This window comes from Arachis hypogaea, chromosome 9, assembly GCF_003086295.3.
Source record: "Arachis hypogaea cultivar Tifrunner chromosome 9, arahy.Tifrunner.gnm2.J5K5, whole genome shotgun sequence".
NCBI classification, from domain to species: Eukaryota; Viridiplantae; Streptophyta; class Magnoliopsida; order Fabales; family Fabaceae; genus Arachis; species Arachis hypogaea.
This window is the reverse complement of record NC_092044.1, coordinates 25,874,881-25,884,778: the sequence shown is the minus strand read 5'-3', so window position 1 is coordinate 25,884,778 and position 9,898 is coordinate 25,874,881. Positions and strand designations below refer to the sequence as shown.

The 9,898-nt window shown below is 40.5% G+C and overlaps 1 non-coding gene across 1 annotated transcript; it reads right to left on the bottom strand.

The window, feature by feature from the left end:
• Window positions 1-4,041: 4,041 nt before the first annotated feature.
• Window positions 4,042-4,149, bottom strand: LOC112713272 (small nucleolar RNA R71). Its single transcript, XR_003158245.1, has one exon. It is a non-coding gene; the product is annotated as a small nucleolar RNA R71 (small nucleolar RNA).
• Window positions 4,150-9,898: the final 5,749 nt, after the last annotated feature.

Genomic DNA, 9,898 nt, shown 5'->3' with positions numbered 1-9,898 from the left:
TATTTTTTATTTATTTTAGATAAAAATTTAATGAATTTTAATTTAATTTTAGTGTTTGAAACCTCTTTGAATGCTAATTTGAGTTGCTTTAGTGTTTTTATTATTTTAGGTGAAGTTTTGATCGATTTGGCAGAGTTTGTGTGCAAGAAAAAAGAAGAGTTTGGAAACTGCCAAGCTGGCGCTAAACGCAAACATGGGCATTTAGCGCCAGCAATTCAGAAACGCGTGGATGCCTGATGAGCGGATAATTTATACGCTTTTTGGCATTGTTTTTAGTATGTTTTTAGTATGATCTAGTTAGTTTTTAGTATATTTTTATTAGTTTTTAGTTAAAATTCACTTTTCTGGACTTTACTATGAGTTTGTGTGTTTTTCTGTGATTTCAGGTATTTTCTGGCTGAAATTGAGGGACCTGAGCAAAAATCTGATTCAGAGACCAAAAAGGACTACAGAAGCTGTTGGATTCTGACCTCCCTGCACTCGAAGTGGATTTTCTGGAGCTACAGAAGCCCAATTGGCGCGCTCTCAACGGCGTTGGAAAGTAGACATCCTGGGCTTTCCAGCAATATATGATAGTCCATACTTTGCCCAAGATTTGATGGCCCAAACCGGTGTTCAAAGTCACCCTCAGGAATTCCAGCGTTAAACGCCGGAACTGGCACCAAAATGGGAGTTAAACGCCCAAACTGGCATAAAAGCTGGCGTTTAACTCCAAGAAGAGTCTCTACACGAAAATGCTTCATTGCTCAGCTCAAGCACACACCAAGTGGGCCCGAAAGTGGATTTTTATGTCTTCTACTCATCTCTGTACACCCTAGGCTACTAGTTTTCTATAAGTAGGACCTTTTACTATTGTATTATAATCTTTTGATCACTTTAGATCTCTAGATCATCTTTGGACATCTAGTTCTTAGATCATTGGGAGGCTAGCCATTCGGCCATGCCTAGACCTTGTTCTTATGTATTTTCAACGGTGGAGTTTCTACACACCATAGATTAAGGTGTGGAGCTCTGCTGTACCTCGAGTATTAATGCAATTACTATTGTTCTTCTATTCAATTCCGCTTGTTCTTGTTCTAAGATATCACTTGTTCTTCAACTTGATGAATGTGATGATCCGTGACACTCATCATCATTCTCACCTATGAACGTGTGACTGACAACCACCTCCGTTCTACCTTCGATTGGGTGAATATCTCTTGGATTCCTGATACACGATGCATGGTTGATCGCCTGACAACCGAGTGCTCGCCTGACAAACGAGCCAGCCATTCCGTGAGATCAGAGTCTTCGTGGTATAGGCTAGAACTGATGGCGGCATTCAAGAGAATCTGGAAGGTCTAACCTTGTCTGTGGTATTCTGAGTAGGATTCAATGATTGAATGACTGTGACGTGCTTCAAACTCCTGATGGCGGGGCGTTAGTGACAGACGCAAAAGAATCACTGGATTCTATTCCGGCCTGATTGAGAACCGACAGATGGATAGCCGTGCCGTGACAGGGTGCGTTGAACATTTCCACTGAGAGGATGGGAGGTAGCCACTGACAACGGTGAAACCCTTGCTTAAGCTTACCATGGAAAGGAGTAAGAAGGATTGGATGAAGAGAGTGGGAAAGCAGAGAGACAGAAGGAAAGGCATCTTCATACGCTTATCTGAAGTTCCTACCAATGAATTACATAAGTATCTCTATCTTTATCTTTATGTTTTATGCGTTTATCACCATACCCATTTGAGTTTGCCTGACTGAGATTTACAAGGTGACCATAGCTTGCTTCATACCAACAATCTCTGTGGGATCGACCCTTACTCGCGTAAGGTTTATTACTTGGACGACCCAGTACACTTGCTGGTTAGTTGTGCGAAGTTGTAGTGATCACAATTTCGTGCACCAAGTTTTTGGCGCCGTTGCCGGGGATTGTTGAGTTTGGACAACTGACGGTTCATCTTGTTGCTTAGATTAGGTATTTTTTTTCTTCAGAGTTCTTAAGAATGAATTCTAGTGTTTCAAAGTGATGTTCTTATCATCACCAAAGCTGATTGATCTTCATCAATTTAGCTCTTGAATGCAATGTTCTGCTGAAGCTTGGCTGGCCATGTCTAATTTCTTTAGACTGAAGCTTTAGACTAACATTGCATGATTCCTAGAATTCTCATTAAGAATTTTGATACCTTTTTCCACTTAATTTTCGAAAAACACAAAAAATTTACAAAATCATAAAATCCAAAAATATTTCTTGTTTGAGTCTAGTGTCTCATTTTAAGTTTGGTGTCAATTACATGCATCCATTCATGTGTCTTAAGGATCTTCAAGTTGTTCTTGATGATTTCTTATTCTGATCTTTGAATTCTCTTGGTTTGAGTGTTTATGTGTCTCATATGCATTTTCATTAGTGTCAGTAGTATACAAACTGCTAAGTTTGGTGTCTTGCATGCATTGTTATTTGATTTTAGTTGTATTTTGATTATTCCTTATTATGAAAAATCCAAAAATATTTTTAATTTGTGTCCTTTCAAGTCAATAATACAGAGAATTGAAGATTCAGAACATACTGCAGAGGAATTGCACAGAAAAAGCTGGGCGTTCAAAACGCCCAGTGAAGAAGGACAGACTGGCGTTTAAACGCCAGTCAGGGTACCTGGTTGGGCGTTTAACACCCAAAAAGGTAGTGTTTTGGGCGTTTAAACGCCCAGTGAAGAAGGACAGACTGGCGTTTAAACGCCAGCCAGGGTACCTGGTTGGGCGTTTAACACCCAAAAAGGTAGTGTTTTGGGCGTTAAACGCCAGAATGTACACCATTCTGGGCGTTTAACGCCAGGATGGCACAAGAGGGAAGATTCTGTTTTCAATGCAATTTTTTTTCAGGTTTTCAAAGTTTTTCAAAATCAAATCTTTTTCAAATCATATCTTTTCAATCAAATCTTTTTCAAAATCAATTTCTTTCCTTTTTCAAAGATACTTGCTATCAATTAATGATTTGATTCAACATTTCAAGCATGTTGCCTTTTCTGTTGAGGAAGGTTTAATGTTTGAATCATATCTTTTCTTGATAGCCAAGTCATTAATTTTTAAAATCAAATCTTTTTAAAAATGTTTTTCAAATCATATCTTCTCAATCACATTTTTTAAAAAACCAATCATATCTTCTTAACCACATCTTTTTCAAAATAGTTTTCACTCAAATCTTTTTAATTTCTAATTTCAAAATCTTTTTCAAAAATCACTTGATCTCTTTCCCACTCTTGGTTTTCGAAAATCAATTAGGGTTTTTCAAAATGTTTTCAAAATCCTTTACCTAATTTTCGAAAATTACTTTCCTTCTTCTCACATCCTTCTATTTATGGACTAACACTATTCCTTAATGCAAAATTCGAACTCCATCTTCTTTGATGAGTTCGAATTTTCTACTTCTGCCCTCTATTTTTCTTTTCCTCTGACACCTCAAGGAATCTCTATACTGTGACATAGAGGATTCCATATTTTCTTGTTCTCTTTCATATGAGCAGGAGCAAAGACAAAAGCATTCTTGTTGAGGCTGACCCTGAACCTTAAAGGACCTTGAAGCGAAAACTAAGGGAAGCTAAGGCACAATTCTCTGTAGAGGACCTAACCGAATTCTTCAAAGAAGAAGAACTCATGGCAGCCGAAAACAACAACAATGCCAACAATGCAAGGAAGGTGCTAGGTGACTTTACTGCACCTACTCCCAACTTCTATGGGAGAAGCATCTCTATCCCTACCATTGGAGCAAACAACTTTGAGCTTAAGCCTCAATTAATTTCTCTAATGCAACAGAATTGCAAGTTCCATGGACTTCCATTGGAAGATCCTCATCAGTTTTCGGCTGAATTCTTGCAAATATGTGACACTGTCAAGACTAATGGGGTTGACCCTGAGGTCTACAGACTTATGCTATTCCCTTTTGCTGTAAGAGACAGAGCTAGAACATGGTTGGACTCTCAACCTAAAGAAAGCCTGGACTCTTGGGAAAAGCTAGTCAATGCCTTCTTGGCAAAGTTCTTTCCACCTCAAAAATTGAGTAAGCTTAGAGTGGAAGTCCAAACCTTCAGACAGAAGGAAGGAGAATCCCTCTATGAAGCTTGGGAAAGATACAAACAATTAATCAGAAAGTGTCCATCTGATATGCTTTCTGAATGGAGCATCATAGGTATTTTCTATGATGGTCTCTCTGAACTATCCAAAATGTCTTTGGATAGCTCTGCTGGAGGCTCTCTTCATCTGAAGAAGACGCCTACAGAAGCTCAAGAGCTGATTGAAATGGTTGCAAATAACCAATTCATGTACACTTCTGAAAGGAATCCTGTGAACAATGGGACTAGTCAGAAGAAAGGAATTCTTGAGGTTGACACCCTGAATGCCATATTAGCTCAGAATAAAATATTGACTCAACAAGTCAATATGATCTCTCAAGGTCTGTCTGGAATGCAAAATGCACCAAACAGTACTAAGGAGGCTTCATCTGAGGAAGAAGCTTATGATCCTGAGAACCCTTCAATGGAAGAGGTGAATTACATGGGAGAACCCTATGGAAACACCTATAATCCTTCATGGAGAAATCATCCAAATTTTTCATGGAAGGATCAACAGAGACCTCAACAAGGTTTCAACAATAATAATGGTGGAAGAAACAGGTTTAGCAATAGCAAACCTTTTCCATCATCTTCTCAGCAACAGACAGAGAGTTCTAAGCAGAATAACTCTGACTTAGCAACCATGGTCTCTGATCTGATCAAAACCACTCAAAGTTTCATGACTGAAACAAGATCCTCTATTAGAAATTTGGAGGCACAAGTGGGTCAGCTGAGCAAGAAAATTACTGAACTCCCTCCTAGTACTCTCCCAAGCAATACAGAAAAAAATCCAAAAGGAGAGTGCAAGGCCATCAACATGGCCGAATTTTGGGAGGAAGAAGAGGCAGTGAACGCCACTGAGGAAGACCTCAATGGACGTCCACTGGCCTCCAATGAGTTCCCCAATGAGGAACCATGGGAATCTGAGGCTCAAAATGAGACCATAGAGATTCCATTAGACTTACTTCTGCCATTCATGAGCTCTGATGAGTATTCTTCCTCTGAAGAGGATGAATATGTCACTGAAGAGCAAGTTGCCAAATACCTTGGAGCAATCATGAAGCTAAATGACAAGTTATTTGGAAATGAGACTTGGGAGGATGAACCCCCTTTGCTCACCAAAGAACTGGATGACTTGTCTAGGCAGAAACTGCCTCAAAAGAGACAGGATCCTGGGAAGTTTTCAATACCTTGTACCATAGGCACCATGACCTTCAAGAAGGCCTTGTGTGACTTAGGGTCAAGTGTAAACCTCATGCCTCTCTCTGTAATGGAGAAGCTAGGGATCTTTGAGGTGCAAGCTGCAAAAATCTCACTAGAGATGGCAGACAACTCAAGAAAACAAGCTTATGGACTTGTAGAGGATGTTCTGGTAAAAGTTGAAGACCATTACATCCCTACTGATTTCATAGTCCTAGAGACTGGGAAGTGCATGGATGAATCCATCATCCTTGGCAGACCCTTCCTAGCCACAGCAAAGGCTGTGATTGATGTTGATAGAGGAGAGTTGATCATTCAAGTGAATGAAGAATCCTTGGTGTTTAAGGCTCAAGGATATCCCTCTGTCATCATGGAGAGGAAGCATGAAGAGCTTCTCTCAAAACAGAGCCAAACAGAGCCCCCACAGTCAAACTCTAAGTTTGGTGTTGGGAGGCCACAACCAACTTCTAAGTTTGGTGTTGAACCCCCACATTCAAACTCTAAGTTTGGTGTTGGGAGGTTCCAACATAGCTCTGAGCATTTCTGAGGCTCCATGAGAATCCTCTGTCAAGCTAATGACATTAAAGAAGCGCTTGTTGGGAGGCAACCCAATGTTTTATAATTAACTATTTTCTTTTGTTATTTTATGTTTTTTGTAGGTTGATGATCATGAGAAGTCACAAAATCAATGAAAAAAGCAAAAACAGAATGAAAAACAGGAAGAAAAATAGCATACCCTGGAGGACGCACCTACTGGCGTTTAAACGCCAGTAAGGTTAGCTGTTGGGCGTTTAACGCCCAGTCTGGCACCATTCTGGGCGTTTAACGCCAGAAAGGGGCACCAGACTGGCGTTAAACGCCAGAAAAGGGCAAGCTCCTGGCGTTAAATGCCAGAAATGGGCACCAGCCCGGCGTTTAATGCCAGAATTGGCTAAAAACGCATTTTTGCTTGCCATTTGGTGCAGGGATGACTTTTCCTTGACACCTCAGGATCTGTGGACCCCACAGGATCCCCACCTACCCCACCACTCTCTCTCTCTTCTTCACCCATTCACCAATCACCTCACCACCTCTTCCCCAAAAACCCTTCACCTATCAAATCCCATCTTTCTCTTCACCACTCACATCCATCCTTCATAAAACCCCACCTACCTCACCATTCAAATTCAAACCACTTTCCCACCCAAACCCACCCTCACTTGACCGAACCCTACCCTTCCCCCACTCCTATATAAACCCTCCTTCAGTCCTTCATTTTCACACAACCTAAACACCACTTCTCCCCCTTTTGGCCGAACCACAAAGCCATTCCCTTCTTCCTCATTTCTTCTTCTTCTACTCTCTTCTTTCTTCTTTTGCTCGAGGACGAGCAAACCTTTTAAGTTTGGTGTGGTAAAAGCATTGCTTTTTGTTTTTCCATAACCATTTATGGCATCCAAGGCCGGAGAAACCTCTAGAAAAGAGGAAAGGGAAGGCAAAAACTTCTACCTCCGAGTCATGGGAGATGGAGAGATTCATCTCAAGGGTGCATCAAGACCACTTCTATGAAGTTGTGGCCTTGAAGAAGGTGATCCCCGAGGTCCCTTTTTCACTCAAAAAGAGTGAATATCCGGAGATCCGACATGAGATCCAAAGAAGAGGTTGGGAAGTTCTTACCAACCCCATTCAACAAGTCAGAATCTTAATGGTTCAAGAGTTCTATGCCAATGCATGGATCACCAAGAACCATGATCAAAGTGTGAACCCGGATCCAAAGAATTGGCTTAATATGGTTCGGGGGAAATACTTGGATTTTAGTCCAGAAAGTGTAAGGTTGGCATTCAATTTGCCCATGATGCAAGGAGATGAACATCCTTACACTAGAAGGGTCAACTTTGATCAAAGGTTGGACCAAGTCCTCACAGTCATATGTGAAGAGGGCGCCCAATGGAAGAGAGATTCAAGAGGGAAGCCGGTTCAATTGAGAAGGCATGACCTCAAGCCCGTGGCTAGAGGATGGTTGGAGTTTATTCAACGCTCAATCATTCCCACTAGCAACCGGTCCGAAGTTACTATAGACCGGGCTATCATGATTCATAGCATCATGATTGGAGAAGAAATAGAAGTTCATGAGGTTATAACTCAAGAACTCTATAAGGTGGCGCACAAGTCCTCTACCTTGGCAAGGTTAGCCTTTTCTCATCTCATTTGTCACCTCTGTTATTCAGTTGGAGTTGACATAGAGGGAGATATCCCTATTGATGAGGAAAAGCCCATCACTAAGAAGAGGATGGAGCACACAAGAGACCCCACTCATCATGAGATCCCTGAGATTCCTCAAGGGATGCACTTTCCTCCACAAAACTATTGGGAGCAACTAAACACCTCCCTAGGAGAATTGAGTTCCAACATGGGACAACTAAGGGTGGAGCATCAAGAACACTCCATCATCCTCCATGAAATTAGAGAAGATCAAAGAATCATGAGAGAGGAGCAACAAAGACAAGGAAGAGACATTGAGGAGCTCAAGCACTCCATAGGACCTTCAAGAGGAAGAAAGAGCCGCCATCACTAAGGTGGACCCGTTCCTTAATTTCCTTGTTCTTTACTTTTCCTGTTTTTCGCATTTTAGTGCTTATGTTTGTCTATGTTTGTGTCTTGTGATCATTAGTGTCTTAGTGTCTATGCCTTAAAGTTATGAATGTCCTATGAATCCATCACCTTTCTTAAATAAAAATAAAAAACGTGCTTAATTGAAAAAGAAAAGAATTGCATGAATTTTGAATTTTATAACAGTTTAATTATTTTGATGTGGTGGCAATATTTTTGTTTTCTGAATGTATGCTTAAACAGTGCATATGTCTTTTGAATTTGTGGTTCATGAATGTTGGCTCTTGAAAGAATGATGAAAAAGGAGACATGTTACTGAGGATCTGAAAAATCATAAAAATAATTCTTGAAGCAAGAAAAAGCAGTGAATACAAAAAAAAAAGGGAGAAAATTTCGAGAAAAAAGGGAGAAAAGAAAACGAAAAAAAGAGAAAAAGAGAAATAAAGTTGTGATCCAAGGCAAAAAGAGTGTGCTTAAGAACCCTGGACACCTCTAGTTGGGGACTCTAGCAAAGCTGAGTCACAATCTGAAAAGGTTCACCTAATTATGTGTCTGTGGCATGTATGTATCCGGTGGTAATACTGGAAGACAGAGTGCTTTGGGCCACGGCCAAGACTTAATAAATAGCTATGTTCAAGAATCATCATACTTAACTAGGAGAATCAATAACACTATCTGGATTCTGAGTTCCTAGAGAAGCCAATCATTCTGAATTTCAAAGGATAGAGTGAGATGCCAAAACTGTTCAGAGGCAAAAAGCTAAAAGCCCCGCTCATCTAATTAATACTGATCTTCATAGATGTTTTTGGAATTCATTGCATATTCTATTCTTTTTATCTTATTTGATTTTCAGTTGCTTGAGGACAAGCAACAATTTAAGTTTGGTGTTGTGATGAGCGGATAATTTATACGCTTTTTGGCATTGTTTTTAGTATGTTTTTAGTATGATCTAGTTAGTTTTTAGTATATTTTTATTAGTTTTTAGTTAAAATTCACTTTTCTGGACTTTACTATGAGTTTGTGTGTTTTTCTGTGATTTCAGGTATTTTCTGGCTGAAATTGAGGGACCTGAGCAAAAATCTGATTCAGAGACCAAAAAGGACTGCAGATGCTGTTGGATTCTGACCTCCCTGCACTCGAAGTGGATTTTCTGGAGCTACAGAAGCCCAATTGGCGCGCTCTCAACGGCGTTGGAAAGTAGACATCTTGGGCTTTCCAGCAATATATGATAGTCCATACTTTGCTCAAGATTTGATGGCCCAAACTGGCGTTCAAAGTCACCCTCAGGAATTCCAGCGTTAAACGCCGGAACTGGCACCAAAATGGGAGTTAAACGCCCAAACTGGCATAAAAGCTGGCGTTTAACTCCAAGAAGAGTCTCTACACGAAAATGCTTCATTGCTCAGCCCAAGCACACACCAAGTGGGCCCGGAAGTGGATTTTTATGTCTTTTACTCATCTCTGTACACCCTAGGCTACTAGTTTTCTATAAGTAGGACCTTTTACTATTGTATTATAATCTTTTGATCACTTTAGATCTCTAGATCATCTTTGGACATCTAGTTCTTAGATCATTGGGAGGCTGGCCATTCGGCCATGCCTAGACCTTGTTCTTATGTATTTTCAACGGTGGAGTTTCTACACACCATAGATTAAGGTGTGGAGCTCTGCTGTACCTCGAGTATTAATGCAATTACTATTGTTCTTCTATTCAATTCCGCTTGTTCTTGTTCTAAGATATCACTTGTTCTTCAACTTGATGAATGTGATGATCCGTGACACTCATCATCATTCTCACCTATGAACGTGTGACTGACAACCACCTCCGTTCTACCTTCGATTGGGTGAATATCTCTTGGATTCCTGATACACGATGCATGGTTGATCGCCTGACAACCGAGTGCTCTCCTGACAAACGAGCCAGCCATTCCGTGAGATCAGAGTCTTCGTGGTATAGGCTAGAACTGATGGCAGCATTCAAGAGAATCCGGAAGGTCTAACCTTGTCTGTGGTATTCT